The sequence below is a fragment of the Vicia villosa genome, linkage group LG2, assembly GCF_029867415.1.
Source record: "Vicia villosa cultivar HV-30 ecotype Madison, WI linkage group LG2, Vvil1.0, whole genome shotgun sequence".
Taxonomy (NCBI): Eukaryota; Viridiplantae; Streptophyta; class Magnoliopsida; order Fabales; family Fabaceae; genus Vicia; species Vicia villosa.
In genome coordinates this window covers 96,886,606-96,903,816 of record NC_081181.1, presented here as the reverse complement: position 1 = coordinate 96,903,816, position 17,211 = coordinate 96,886,606, and positions in this window count along the sequence as shown.

Sequence of the window (17,211 nt, the reverse complement as noted above, 5' to 3'; positions counted from 1 at the left end):
TTGATTGGAGAACCCTTTGAATCATGGAAGAATGATGAATTCCTTTGTGGTCCTCAAAACCCTAGTTTGCTCAATTTCTCCTTGATCAGTCTCATGTCTTAGAACACAAGCAACAAACAACAGTTTTTTTGTATTTTTGGTTAGCAAATGATAAATGCATGATGATTATGATGAAAATGATGATCCTATTATTTAGGCTATGGTGAGATCTTAGTGGTAAAAAATTGGGGTGCAACACATATACATAACCAGTACATTTCATCTAAACTGAGGCTTCAACAATCAATTTTTCTAAAATCAGAGTGCAATATGATACTGCAAAATACACTACAAAAGCTCTCAGTTTCCTATGACTTTGCAGCAACATGTGATCACTGTTCACATTCATCAGTGCATATTTTTCTTATTTCCAGCAGCTTTCACCTCCAACAGATCAACCAATCAGGATTCTGTCGTGATCAATATACAACCTGAAATTAGACGCAGTCATGCCTGAGCTCGCCAACCAGAATTCTGTCATGATTAATGCATAATTTTCTTATTTACAACAACTTTCATCTAAAGCAGACCAACCATCCAAAACCCTCTCATGATCAAAATACAACATGAACTTAAATGCAACCATGCCAGAGCCGAATATTGTAACACCCTTCTAATTTCCCCGCATAAATTATAAAGCAATTAGAGTTTAACATGAATAAAAGGGCGTCACAATTTATTTAAATAAAATTCTACATTCATGGTCATTCTCTACTGAGAAACAACATTTGATTGGAATAAAATTCATGTTTATCACAGCGGAAATTAAACAAACTTTGGATAATTCTTAAAACCACATAAAACACTATTCATAAGGTCACATGCCTTAGTTTCAAAAGAAATAATTATCCAAACAATCAAACTGAAATAATAGAGCATAAACAACTCTCAATCAAGCGTTCCCTAGTGTTACAAGTCTCAAAGCATGACACCGACACCTATTTATTAAAACTAAAGACATGACTTTACAAGCCATCCTCACCGATCGCTTAAGCCGCTACTTCAATCTGAAATCATCAAAGTAAGGGTGAGACTACATCATAAATTAAATAGCATTATAAATCGTCAGATATAGAATTCATAAGCAATTATCCACCCTACTTAGCATATTCAGATTTACCAATTCATACCAATCACAAGCACAAGTCAAAAGTATGCACTAATAATACAACACAATCATAACACCGGATTTCATCCTAACATGTCACAATTTATACACATATCCACCAATCACAATCATTAATCAACACACAATATTATAACATTGGAACACTTCCATTCATGTTATAACGATTCATACACCTAATGCAATGCAACTATATGCATGTGGTACCAAACATGGGATAACCTGTAACACCCCATATTTTCTAATTTTAATTTAATCGGAAATTAAATTATTATTTAGAATTATCTGGTATTTTGTTGAATTATTGGAAAATTATGGATTAAGGGCCATTGGGCTAGAATGGTGAGATTAGTAGTATGGGGGTGCTAAGGGAGTAAGCCCATTACTAATTATTTTATGTTTTCATAAAATAAAGGAAACAAGGAAAATTGGGAAAAAGGAAAAAGGAACGTGAAAAGCAGAGCAGAGGAGATGAGAGTTTGGAAAGCTGATACGTGAAAGAGGAACAGAAGAGGAAGAGGGCTAATCAAGATCCTTGGCTAAGGTAAGGGGGGACTCTTCCGGTTAATTTCTATTATGTGATTATGGGTAATGAGATGGATTAACGTATGATTCGATTCGATTTGGTATATTGGGATTTGATATTGTTAGGTATGTTATGATTTGGGATAATTGATGAATTTGTATAGATTGTTGGTTATTGATGTGTTGTTTTGATGTATAATGATGTGTGATGAGAAATTCGATGATTATATGCTTGTATGCGATGTATGGAATCGTTTTTGGGTAAAAAGGATGTGAAATCGCAGAGTCTGAATGCAGACCCGTAATTCTGCAAAATCGCCAGGTCGCGCCGCGAACCACTGTTTGCGCCGCGAACCGTTGGGCAGAAAACCAGGAAGTTGTGAATACGCTCAGGTCGCGCCGCGTCCATGTGTTGGCGCCGCGAAGGCGTAAGTTTTTCTCGTTTCGCGCCGTGAACCCGGTTGGCGCCGCGTGCTGTAGCGATAATTGTTTTCTTTGAAAAATGTAAAAATGTGTAACTTTCAAACCGTAAGTCCGTTTTAGATGCCGTTTTGGACGTTGTTCCTTAAATTGAATGTTCTACCATATAAAATAAATATAACAACAATAACTTGATTCTATTTTGAAAAGTATCGTTTTCTTCAAATGCGGTTTATTCTTGTTTTGCGTAGTTGATGAGGTGCAATGGTTTGTTGTTTGCATAATTGAATATGTGCAATGATGGGTGTTGTTATAATGTGATTGCTTCTGCTTGTTATGCAAAATGGATGTTGTTCATGGTAAATATGGTTATCATGTGTTTTGATGAATGATGATGTAAATGCTCTGTTACTGTTGGATTGATTTGTTGTACTTGGTACACGATTGTGAGGAGTGCTATTGTTGTTGCACTGTGTGGTGAATGTTTTATCTGCTATGATGTTGTGGTTGTAATTGGTGTTTGTTATACATATATTGTTGATGTAAAATATGTATTTTATTATGGTTGAGAAACAACATAACTGTGTGTGGTTGTTGATTATTGTGGTGGTTGATGATTATGATATCTGGTTGATTAATGTTGATGATGAGCATGTTATGGTTGATACATGCATTTCATAATCATGTTGTGGGCTGTATCCCTTATGGTGGTGGGACAGCGGTAGCTAATTCCCATTGTGTGGAATTGGTGAGAGAAGTAGCCGAATCTTTATGGTGGTGGATCGGTGAGATGGGTTATCCCATGTTTGGTACCACATGCATATAGTTGCATTTGCATTAGGTTGTTGTGTATAATTATAACATGAATGGAAGATTGTCCAATGTTATAATATTTGATGATGGTGTAATTGTTATGGTGTTGTCTTTTGGTAATGTATTCTATTATTGTGTGAACTGATGAATAATAGATGTGAACCTGAATATATGACAAATTGGGTGAATGATATATTATGATGTTTTGTTGCTTATGAATGCATAACATTGATTAATTGAGAATGAGACTCACCCTTACTTTGATGATTTCAGATTGGCGAGTAGCGGCTTTTGGCTCGGTGAGGATTAGCTCATGAGTCAGTTTGTTTGGTATAGCGTCGGTGTCATGCTCTGATATTGTAACACTGGGGGAACGTTAGTTTAGAGTTCATGATGATACTCTATTTTGTTGTTATTGGAGTAATTTTGTGAGATATTGCATAGATGATGTTATGCTTATCTGTTGATTATTGTTCCGCTGCATAGAAACATGATTTTGTTAAATGGATGATTTTCCCCTAAGTGAAGCATGACAATTGATTTATGATAAATTGTTTTAAATTGAATTGTGGCACCCTTGTTTTCATGTTTTACTCTGAATTGTTTTATTAATTTCCGCGGGGTTTAGAAGGGTGTTACAATAGTGGTATCAGAGCAGGTCGGTCCGTCCGGCCAATTGTTGAGTCAGTTGAGTTGCGCGACATGATGTATATTGTCGGCATTTTATTCCTTGGTACGCGACATGTGAGTGAATCACTGTCGGTACTTGGTTGTTTGTTGCGGAGGTTGGTTTGAAACAAGTGGGGGAGAAGCTTCGCTTCTCGGTTATGTTTCAGTTGAAGAAGATTGATTCAGTAGGCTGTTGTTGGCAACCGTGCGAGCGTTGTCGGAGTTTGTTGTTTTCCGAATTGAAGGTGACTTGGAATTAAGACTTCACTGGGAATTGAGTTGGAACATCTTGAAGGAAGATGATTAGAGGTAATTGACAGTTATTGTAAGAGAAGGAAATTGGAAAGTTGCGATGTGTCAGCTCTGCTGGTGTGCTGCGAAGCTGTCAGTTGAGTAGCCTTACGACTCAGAAGAGGTTCAGCTGCAAGTTTGCGAAGGGGATTGATGTAGTAATGTTCCAGAAATTGCACTTCGGCGATGGGAAGTGTTGCTCAAGTTATAATGATGTTTGGAATTAAAGAGATATGATAAGGGGCTGTTTGGAATGTGATAGAGTTGAAGAGAATGAGTTTTGGAGAGAGATTTTCGTAAGCAAAACGCAGGAAAATTGCTGAATAACTGCGAAACTTCGAAAATTCATAACTGGAGTTCTGGACATCCGAATTGAGTTCCGTTTGAAGCGTCGGAAAGCTAACGAGATGAACTTTGTTATAAAAATAGTTGCAGCAGCTGTAACATAATTAATTGTGACAGGATGACGTTGAAAGGAGGCGAAGTTACGGTTACTCTTGTTCTTATAACTAGACTTGTTTATTGGTACTGCACGGGATGTCAGTGTCAGTGTCAGTGTTGAATGGATCGAAGGAATAATTAGAAGGTTTGTTGAGGAGTAATTTTAAGAATTGAATTTACCAATTGAGGAGTTTGGATATATCGTATAGAGTGTCGCTGCATGATGTCAGTGTTGCATTTTCCGGGCAATGATTGGAAAATTCATATCTTGAGTTTCGAGTGTCGGATTAATGTGCCGTTTGAACCTACGAGGAGGAGGGATTGTGTTCTAATTTATGGAAGAGTTATAAATACAGTAGAGTGACCCTATGAGGAGAGGTTCTGAAGTCGGTTATGGAAGTGTGAAACTTGTTGAATAAGAATGCCTACTACCGTGATTGTTCGAAACGAAGTTGAGTAAGACATGTTGTTGATGAATAAGTCGATGAGATATTCGGTAATAAATATGATTTGAGTACCGATGGATTTTAGTGAGGATTGAATTAGTAGCAAAGATGGAATAAACTTTAGAACCCTTGGAATCGTATTTGTGATGGCAAGGTAACGATAAGTATAAAAGAAGGATTGTAGGGAATTTCTAACATTGTTGACGTGAGGGAGACTTTGTTGAGATTCCGAGTGGGATGATAATTGGACGTGAAGGATGTAATAGAATTTGGATTAAAACCACGAGTTATGAATGTTGTGCTATTGTGTTGCGTAGGAAGTCTTTAAATATGTCGGTGATAAGGATGAATGAGTTGGATTTAATTGGACAATTTAGAGACTTGAGTTGGTATGTGAAGGTGATCCTAATAGTGTTAGATTGAGTATGCTAGAAGATGACTAGTGGTATTCTTAACGAGATTAGAGAAGGTCAGGAAGATGATGTTGAGTTGATCGGTAGGTTGACTTTGAATTACCAAGGTGAAGGCGGTGGATTCATAATCAACGAGAATAGTATAATGAGGTGAGTGATTGGATTTATGGTTCTGATGTTTTGAGCTTCGGAAGAATATCCTAGAAGAAGGACACCGTAGTGGATTATTGAACTATGACGATGTTAATGAGTTTGAGTGCAAACTCGGAAATGGACACTATTATGTAGTAACGACGGTTTATGCTTAAATATGATTTTCAACTAATATTGACAAATTTAGGACTTGATCACCCTAAATCTCTTGTTGGTAGTAGACGGAATCATATAGAAGAGATAAGCTTGTTTTGTTACCTTAATGGTTTAAGATGTGATGAATACTAAGCCGTGAGAATAATCACTCACTATGTTGTGTGAACTTATGAAGAAGTGAATATGAAAGAGTGCAACATGGTGGATGATGACTTAAGATGGGTAATCAGAGTCGCGCAGCGAAAGTGTGATGTGGAGTAGTGTTAGGAGTACTACTCGCGGGAAGTAAGGAATTAATATGTCGGAAGCCTACATAGAGAATATGTATTGATCTATATATTGGATTTAGAATCCAGTGGATGTAAGGATGTCGTGTCGAAGAATTATAACTCTTTTGAATAATTTCCGAGATGACGAATATGTTATTACGGTTGTACGTAGTTAACGAGTATGTATTCGGCGAAATTAAAACAAAGAGTTGATGCTATATGATGCTGTAATAATTTTGTGCTGTTATTGAGGTGATATTGTAAATTCCATATATAATGAGGAATTACACTCTATGAAGGACGGAGTTGATCTGATTCTTAGTAGAGAGTGTGACTTAGTTGAGCTATTTTGTAAGCGATGGTATATTGAGGCTGATGAGTGTGTACTTGTTCTGATGGTTAGGATGTTTAAATAGAGGAAGTAAATCAGGAATTGGTTTCGTTGGATGCGAGTAAGGATTGCTAAATGGTAGATTAGTACCATGAATGATGAAGAATGATTCTCGAAACGAAGGAGTAAAGAGAGTCGGAATCGGGTAAAACTCAGAAATCTAATTGGTATAGATGATTGTAATGAGTAATCAGAGTAGTGCGGAAAAAAAGCGGAATGTAACATGTTGGATAATTGATGGTGTGACTTAAGAGGAGACAGACAATTGGGATTCAATAGTACGGGAATATGAGTATTGAGTTTCTTGAAGGAAGCAGTTGGTGAAAAGTGAAAGTATTATTTTATTGCTCAGATGAAAGAGTGTGTCTAAGGTTGGTATATTTGGTAGATGGAATGCATTACTGCATTGTTGATCAAGTGTGATCATACTATAGATGGTGTAATTGTATTACTCAGTTGTTGAGCGCATTATATAGCTTGTACCTCAATGTTCTATTGTTGTTAACCTTTTGGAGATATAGCGAGTAATATACTATTGGATGGTCAAATGCGACGTGAGAGCTGAGATGGAACGCACGAGACATGCTTCTGTTGGTTATGTCAGATGGATTTTGGGGATTGACTGATGGTAATGTTAATTGAGAGCTGGAGACTCAGGTAAAGGACTCTTATACGAACTGGTTACTTGAGGTATGTTTTCGAGGACGAAAACTCTTTTAGTGGGGGAGAGTTGTAACACCCCATATTTTCTAATTTTAATTTAATCGGAAATTAAATTATTATTTAGAATTATCTGGTATTTTGTTGAATTATTGGAAAATTATGGATTAAGGGCCATTGGGCTAGAATGGTGAGATTAGTAGTATGGGGGTGCTAAGGGAGTAAGCCCATTACTAATTATTTTATGTTTTCATAAAATAAAGGAAACAAGGAAAATTGGGAAAAAGGAAAAAGGAACGTGAAAAGCAGAGCAGAGGAGATGAGAGTTTGGAAAGCTGATACGTGAAAGAGGAACAGAAGAGGAAGAGGGCTAATCAAGATCCTTGGCTAAGGTAAGGGGGGACTCTTCCGGTTAATTTCTATTATGTGATTATGGGTAATGAGATGGATTAACGTATGATTCGATTCGATTTGGTATATTGGGATTTGATATTGTTAGGTATGTTATGATTTGGGATAATTGATGAATTTGTATAGATTGTTGGTTATTGATGTGTTGTTTTGATGTATAATGATGTGTGATGAGAAATTCGATGATTATATGCTTGTATGCGATGTATGGAATCGTTTTTGGGTAAAAAGGATGTGAAATCGCAGAGTCTGAATGCAGACCCGTAATTCTGCAAAATCGCCAGGTCGCGCCGCGAACCACTGTTTGCGCCGCGAACCGTTGGGCAGAAAACCAGGAAGTTGTGAATACGCTCAGGTCGCGCCGCGTCCATGTGTTGGCGCCGCGAAGGCGTAAGTTTTTCTCGTTTCGCGCCGTGAACCCGGTTGGCGCCGCGTGCTGTAGCGATAATTGTTTTCTTTGAAAAATGTAAAAATGTGTAACTTTCAAACCGTAAGTCCGTTTTAGATGCCGTTTTGGACGTTGTTCCTTAAATTGAATGTTCTACCATATAAAATAAATATAACAACAATAACTTGATTCTATTTTGAAAAGTATCGTTTTCTTCAAATGCGGTTTATTCTTGTTTTGCGTAGTTGATGAGGTGCAATGGTTTGTTGTTTGCATAATTGAATATGTGCAATGATGGGTGTTGTTATAATGTGATTGCTTCTGCTTGTTATGCAAAATGGATGTTGTTCATGGTAAATATGGTTATCATGTGTTTTGATGAATGATGATGTAAATGCTCTGTTACTGTTGGATTGATTTGTTGTACTTGGTACACGATTGTGAGGAGTGCTATTGTTGTTGCACTGTGTGGTGAATGTTTTATCTGCTATGATGTTGTGGTTGTAATTGGTGTTTGTTATACATATATTGTTGATGTAAAATATGTATTTTATTATGGTTGAGAAACAACATAACTGTGTGTGGTTGTTGATTATTGTGGTGGTTGATGATTATGATATCTGGTTGATTAATGTTGATGATGAGCATGTTATGGTTGATACATGCATTTCATAATCATGTTGTGGGCTGTATCCCTTATGGTGGTGGGACAGCGGTAGCTAATTCCCATTGTGTGGAATTGGTGAGAGAAGTAGCCGAATCTTTATGGTGGTGGATCGGTGAGATGGGTTATCCCATGTTTGGTACCACATGCATATAGTTGCATTTGCATTAGGTTGTTGTGTATAATTATAACATGAATGGAAGATTGTCCAATGTTATAATATTTGATGATGGTGTAATTGTTATGGTGTTGTCTTTTGGTAATGTATTCTATTATTGTGTGAACTGATGAATAATAGATGTGAACCTGAATATATGACAAATTGGGTGAATGATATATTATGATGTTTTGTTGCTTATGAATGCATAACATTGATTAATTGAGAATGAGACTCACCCTTACTTTGATGATTTCAGATTGGCGAGTAGCGGCTTTTGGCTCGGTGAGGATTAGCTCATGAGTCAGTTTGTTTGGTATAGCGTCGGTGTCATGCTCTGATATTGTAACACTGGGGGAACGTTAGTTTAGAGTTCATGATGATACTCTATTTTGTTGTTATTGGAGTAATTTTGTGAGATATTGCATAGATGATGTTATGCTTATCTGTTGATTATTGTTCCGCTGCATAGAAACATGATTTTGTTAAATGGATGATTTTCCCCTAAGTGAAGCATGACAATTGATTTATGATAAATTGTTTTAAATTGAATTGTGGCACCCTTGTTTTCATGTTTTACTCTGAATTGTTTTATTAATTTCCGCGGGGTTTAGAAGGGTGTTACATAACCCATCTCACCGATCCACCATCGTCAAGGATACGGCGACACCCACTCACTAATTCCACACAATGGGAATTAGCTACCACTGATCCACCATTGTCAAGGATCAGCCACATGATGATTATGAAATGCATGTATCAACCATAACATGCTCATCATCAACATTAATCAACCAGATGTCATAATCATCAACCAACACAACAATCAATAGCCACATACAGTTATGCTATTTCTCAACCATAACAAACACATATTTTACATCAACAACATATGTATATTAATCACCAGTTACAACCACGACATGATAACAGATAAAGCATTCATCAAAACACATGATAACCATATTTACCACGAAAAACATCCATTTGCATACCAAGCAGAAGCAATCACATTATAACAACCCACATCATTGCACATATTCAATTATGCAAACAACAAATCATTTCACCTCATCAACTATGCAAAACAAGAATAAACCACATTTGGAGAAAACGATACTTTTCAAAATAAAATCAAGTTATTGTTGTTTTCTTTATTTCATATGGTAGATCATTCAATTTAAGGAACAACGTCCAAAACGGCGTCTAAAACGGACTTACGGTTTGAAAGTTAGAAGCTTTTAAAGTTAAGTGAAAATTAAGAAAAATCTGTGGAACCCGGTTCCTCCCCATCTGGGAACCGGTTCTTGCTGAAGAAAATCACCCTGTTTCGGGTTTTTACTATGGGAACCTGGTTCCTCCCACCTGGGAACCGGTTCCTGACGCTGCTGTAGCAGAAAACTCCAATTTTATGACTTTTCTTCATTCCTACTTCCACTATCAACATCAAATACGAACCCACACATTATGGTGACCAATTTCCATCAGTTTTCATGATTCTAACACAACAACAATGCAATATAACTATCATCCATCAATTATAACAAACCAATTGCATCATTTTCATCAAATTGGGCATGTCTGTGTCAGAATCTCATAAACCTTAACATCCTTAATAGAGGTTCAACTCTTAATCTATTCTACCATCATCAAAACTATAATACTATTTAATAAAGAATAGTCACCCCTTACCTTAATTCACGGTTGGATTCATCAAGCTCTTGCCATGGCTTCCTGCACTTTCTTCCCTTAGGTTTTCCTTCTTCTCTTGCCTCTTCCTCTTGTTTTCACGATCCATCAAAATAAAACCTATTCTCTCTATTTTTCTTATTTTATCCAACATACCCTTAAATCACAATACCAACAATGTCCTTCTCTAATTAAAATAAATCAAATAATTATTATAATAATATTCATTCTATTATTTTGCTAATAATAATAATTATAAAATAATTATTCTCCAACTGCACTTCATATTCTCAACGCACCTCAAGTCCAATTAATCTTTCTCAAGACCTTAATTATTATAAATCTTAAGGCAACACTCCACACCAAAGCATCTAAATTCATTCCTTATAAATTCTAAGGCAACTACCCTTATCCCAGGTATCAAAATATCACGAAATCACATATAACACAAACACTAACACATAAGCATCACGCTAAAATAATTAAATAAATAATTAGTCTAGAATTTGGAGTGTTACAAATATGGATTTTCTTCACTAAATTCAGTTATGACAATGATCCTAGGCTCCATGACCGCACCTTCGTGACTATCCCAACTTGACCACTTATGTATACTTTCAGCAGCTCCCGTATTTTTTCACTAATTTTAAGTCAACCATTTATCTGTCGTCACCTGTCTATATCCCCAAAGCATAACCTAGGATTTGTTATATCATCTATCTGAGACGTTCGGTGACGGATCCAAATTTTTTACGTATTTAAAAAATTCGTAACAAACATGTTCAAATTAACAAGGAAGGGTAAGAAAACTTACTAAATGTACGAAGATACAAGTCTTTGTTTCCCGCAACCCGTTTGATTCGAGCTTGCCACCTTTCATGTTGATGGTGTCTGAAAAATTGAGACAATAAGAAAAAGATAAAGAGAATTTTACAAACACCCCAACAACCAATGATGAAGTAACAGAAGAGGAATTATACAAATTCAACCTCGAAACCAGAACTTGAAACTTCATGTTAGGAACCTGAACCCAAAACCAGAGGCCTCTGTTGTAGACACTAATGCTACTCCATTGACAATAGGCACAAGGGAACCTACCACCAACGCTAGATGCATATGTAATAAAAGTTAAGGAATTAATATTAGAAAATTCAATTCACAATGTATTGAGTTTTGATGTAGCAAGTATGAATTGTTTTTCCTTCAAGAGTAATGACTATTTTACAAACAAATGTAGGAGATTATAACCAATTAGTAACAATTTCAAGCATAAAATTAAAGCATCCCACACAAACTGCAACTATGTATTTTAAAATTGAGAAATGCATAATCCAAATTAAAATTGAGAAAATATACCAAGAAACATACAAGTAGACTTCCATCTGCAATTGATCGGCCACCACTTGCATAGAGGGACATATAACACAGTTCAGGAGGCTCCACAAATTACAAGAGAATAAAAATTTGAAAGTTAGATAGTGTCATAAATCAGGTGCAATAGTTTCATAGCTTCATAGAATTTAAGAAACTTCACTGCATAATATTCCCAAAGAGTGTAGTTTTATTCTACACTTAATGTTTGTATTCAAAAAGTTGTAAGGTTTAGTTACAAACACATATTTTTGTTGTAAGTTTTCTTGAGATAGAAAAATATGATGTTGCAGCTTGCAAAATTATGTCAACTCTATCTTAATGGCAGAGAAAAGCCTTGCCAACCTGATCAGTAAATTGCATAAGTTAAATCTGCATAAAAAAACAAAAAAAACATACCTTCATGGCAGAGAAAAGCCTTGCCACCCTTGATTAGTTGTGTCCAATCTTTGCCAACCAAAGGCGTGAACTATCCTAAAACATCAAACCTAAAAGATGAGAAAAATAAGAATTTGAATTTTATTCTCAAACAGACACCAACATACCAATTTCATGCGTAGTCACTCCAACCTACTTTTTGATGCATTTGGTTTAACTACACCTTCAACAAAACTACGATAAACCAATAATCGTTTGCCTACACCAAAACCAGCTACCTGCATACTCTGGCTACCACAACGAGTAGAGCTAACATAATCGACAGGAAGGTGTTGCACCCTGAAATTTGTCCATCTAATTTTAACTTCTAACTGGATTGTTGCTCTACATCATTTGCATTTTAGGTCATCAATAAAATCATGCATTCATCAAACACATAATCAAAGGATCAGATGAATAATGGATGGTTGCATGTGTGAGTTTATTTCATGTGAAGTCCCTATGGATCAAAGAACCTGGATTAAGGCCTTCTTGGGTTTATATCTTCAATGGAATTCTAGGGTTTTTGGATTTCATCCTAAGACTTGATATGTGTATGTCAAGATAAATTTCTCAGAACTATGGATCAGGGTATTCACCATAATCTAAAGCTTAATTCAATTGGTCCTCATCATCTCTTGCAGCTTGGTTCAAGTTGGGTTCGATTATCATTTAAAATATTGGACCGCCTGTTTACTTTTATTACAAGCCATCTATTTGTATGTGAGAACCAAAGGTTATATGGTGTTTCATAAAATTATTTCAACTTTGGAAATCATTGATTTGCGGTCAAGGTCAACTCAAAAGAAGTTGACTCTTTGATTAAAGAGTCCACATTAGATTCATTGGAGTTTTCATCCAGCCTTAAGGTTCATTCAAGTTTTCAAAGCGGCATACTGGAGCGAAATTGGAAATTACAAATATTTAAGTTCAGAATAAAAAAAATTGCTCTCTTTATCACTTGGAGAAATCAACACAGGTCCAAGAGATTCCATTACAACACCATTCCATTACATCACATTATAAGCTAATGGATATATATATATATATATATATATATATATATATATATATATATATATACATAGGCGATTCTTGGGCCCGGCCAGACTGGGCACATGCCTAGGCTCTGGCCCAATTAGTTTTTGAGTTTGGCCCAAAAAAGTTTTAAGAAAAAAAGAAAGAAAAAAAACAGAAAAGGCAAAAAGAGGAGTAACTGAAACATGAAAATGAAACTGCAGCTTTTCGTCTCCTCCGCAACTCTTTGTCTCTTCCCTCCGTCTGGCGCGCCTCCGCAACTCTCCTTCTCCTCCCTCCGTCTGTCGCACCTCCGCAGTGCCACTCCCACCACCTTGTGTAACGCCCGTATAATTTTAATATTAATTTAATTTTATTATTGAATTAATAATTAGAATTATTAAAGAAATTGTGGAAATAATGAATAAATGAGGTTTTGGCTTTTGGGCCATATGTGGAAATAAAGGAAGAAGGGGGGGAGTAATTCTGAAAAACCTTTTTCTAACTTTATTATTTCATAAACATTGGAATTGGGAAAAAGAAAGAGCGTGAAAGAAAGAAGCCTGAAGAACGAAGAACGTGAAGGAGAACGATAGAGGGAGAGACCAAGAATCCAGAATTATCTAAGGTAAGGGGGGACTTGTCTGATTATCATCTATTATCGGGTTAGGGGTTGGTAATGCTGAATAGATGTAGAATTCGGATCAATTGAGTCATATGATAGGTTTAGGGATTGTGTCAATTGTATGATATTTGACCCCTGTGTTTGAATCTATGATGTATGTGTTGTTATCATCTCAATTGATGTATATTTGGTGCATTACGAGACTTAATTTGTGTTGTTTGTGCATTCTAATTCTCCATGTTCGCACTGGTATGTGTTGGGGTGTTTGGGGATACATGGAATGCTGTTTTTCTGCAGATTGGGGTTTTTAGAATCGCGGTTCGCGCCGCGTACATAGGGGAGGCGCCGCGAACCTGAAGGCATAAGGTAAGGAAGTCTCGTTGCGTTCAGTACGCGCCGCGAACAGGTGACCGCGCCGCGAAGGCGTTGTTCCGATTCGTTCCGCGCCGCGAACATGTGGCCGCGCCGCGAAGGCGTTGTTTCGATTCGTTCCGAGCCGCGAATGTGTGATGGCGCCGCGTGCTGTTGATGTTTCGTGATATTTTAAGAAAGTTCAAAGAGGCATAACTTTCTAACCGTTGGTTCATTTGATGCGCCGTTTTGGGCTAAATGAACCTTATTAAACGATCTATGTGATGATGATTTGACTGGTTTTAGAATGATGGTAATATATGTTGCTATTTCTTGATGATGATGATGATTGTAGCAAATATGGACATGTTTTCGACATGATGATGATAGAATTGTGGTTGAATGATGTTAATATATATGAACATACTTGAATGATGATGATGATTATTGAGGATGATGATGATAATGATATAAGTATGTTATATATGTTGCATTCATTCATGTGCATTGTTGATACTGTATCCATAAGGGATGTGTTGGATCAGTGAAGGGCATGATTCCCATTGTGTGGAATCTGTGCTGGCAGGGCCGTATCTGGATGATGATAGATCGGTCATGGGTTATTCCCATTGGATGACGTTGGTACCACATGCATAGTGTCAGTTCATTCATATGCATGATTTATGACATGATTGGAGGTATTCCAGTGTTGTAAATGTTGATGAGGCGTTGGTTGTTATTTGTTTTGTTTTGATTGTCTGTTTATGAAACAATTGGGTGAATGATGCAACTGTGATGTGTTATTGCTTTATAACCTTATAACATTTGTTAATTATGACGAGACTCACCCTTACATGTTGTCATTTTCAGACTGAGGATAGCAGCTGTTCGACTCGGTGAGGATTAGCTCATGAGTCAGTGTTTTTAGTTAGCGTCAGGTGTCATGCTCTGGTAGTTGTAACACTGGGAACGTTTGTTTGTAGTTTTGATTGTAACTCTATATTTATCTGTTTTGGTTGAAGTCTGATACATTTAATAATAATGTAGACTTGATGTGGTATTTTTCCGCTGCGTAGAACATGGTTTGGATAATGAGTTGTGATTTTCAGGTGTTCCAATGATGCATGACTTATGTGACGTGTATTTTTGTTATTTATGAATTATGATACCTCTCTACATGTTACTCTGATTTAATAATTTGTTTAATTGCCGCGGGTTATTTAGAGGGGTGTTACAATAGTGGTATCAGAGCATAGTCGGTCGTTGTGACCAGAGTCCTAGTGTCAGTTTTACTGTGTATACGACTAATACGAGTTATTAGTCGATGCTTTGTTTTGACTGGATTGTTGCATTTAAGCAGAACAAATGGCTGGAAGAGGAGGAAGAAACGATGATGCTCTTGCTGAGGCTCTGGGCATGATTGCTGGTGTGCTTGGAGGAGGGACTGTAGGAGCAGGGATTGGTGCTGATAGGCAACTGGGGAATTTTCAGAGGAACAATCCTCCATTGTTCAAAGGCACGCACGATCCTGAGGGTGCTCAGAAATGGCTCAAAGAGATCGAGAGGATTTTCCGAGTCATAGATTGTGCTGAGAATTTCAAGGTGAGGTTTGGTACCCACATGTTGTCTGAGGAGGCTGATGACTGGTGGTTGACAACAAAAGCTGAACTGGATGCCGGCGGTATAGCGGTTACTTGGGCTATATTCAAAAGGGAGTTTCTGAGGAGGTATTTTCCTGAGGATGTCAGGGGCAGGAAAGAAGTGGAATTTTTGGAGTTGGTTCAAGGTAACATGACTGTACCAGAGTATGCTGCCAAGTTTGTGGAACTGGCAAAGTACTATGTGCACTACAACAACGACGAAGCCAGTGAATTCTCGAAATGTGTCAAGTTTGAGAATGGCCTTCGTGATGAGATCAAGCAGGGTATCAGGTACCAGAGGATCCGGAGATTTGTGGATCTGGTGGATTGTAGCAGGATTTTTGAGGAAGATAGCGTCAAGCTGAAGTCATCTCACTCTCGCGAGTTGGTTGACAGAAAGGGGAAGAAGCCTATGGACAGAGGTAAACCATATGGTAGAGGTAAACCTGTTGATTGGAAGAAACCCAGTGGGGGAGATTCCAGTGCTCGTATCAGATGCTACAATTGTGGTGAGATGGGACATCGTAGGAATGAGTGTAAGCTGAACCAGAAGAAGTGCTTCAAGTGTGAGGAAGTGGGTCATGTCGCGGCTGATTGTAAGAAGAGGGTTGTGACTTGTTACAACTGGGGAGAAGAAGGTCACATCAGTCCTAATTGTCCTAAGCCAAAGAAGAACCAATCGGGAGGAAAAGTTTTTGCTTTGACCGGGTCAGAGACTACTCCAGAGGACAGATTGATTAAAGGTACGTGTTTCATTCATGGCACACCTTTAGTTGCGATTATTGATACTGGAGCAACTCATTCTTTTATTTCTTTGGACTGTGCTACGAGGTTAAATCTTGAGATATCTGATATAAATGGAAGTATGGTTATTGACACTCCTGCGTCGGGTTCAGTAACTACTTCGTCTGCATGCTTGAATTGTCCGGTTGACATTTTTGGTAGAGAATTCGGGATGGACTTAGTGTGCCTTCCGTTGAAAGAACTTGATGTAATCCTGGGAATGAACTGGTTGGAGTTCAACCGTGTTCATATCAACTGTTTTGAGAAGATGGTAATTCTTCCTGAAGAGGGTTGTGCTGATAATCTGGAAATGACAGCTAGGCAGGTGAATGAGGCTATCGGAGATGGTGCAACAGTATTTATGTTGTTCGCAATGATGAATGTGAAAGAAAAGGTGACTAGTAGCGAATTACCTGTGGTGTGTGAATTTCCAGAAGTTTTTCCTGAAGATGTAAATGAATTACCACCGGAAAGAGAAGTGGAGTTTTCTATTGATTTGATTCCGGGAACCAGTCCAGTGTCGATGGCACCGTACCGTATGTCGCCGTCTGAGCTAGCCGAACTGAAGAAGCAGTTAGAAGAATTGCTGGAGAAGAAATTTATTCGTCCTAGTGTTTCTCCGTGGGGTGCGCCTGTGTTACTAGTAAAGAAGAAAGAGGGTTCGATGAGGCTGTGCGTAGATTACAGACAATTGAACAAGGTTACTATCAAGAATCGGTATCCATTGCCGAGGATTGATGATTTGATGGATCAGTTGGTTGGGGCGCGGGTATTTATTAAAATTGATTTGAGGTCTGGGTATCACCAGATACGTGTGAAAGATGATGACATTCAGAAGACTGCTTTTAGAACAAGGTATGGACATTATGAGTATTCTGTAATGCCG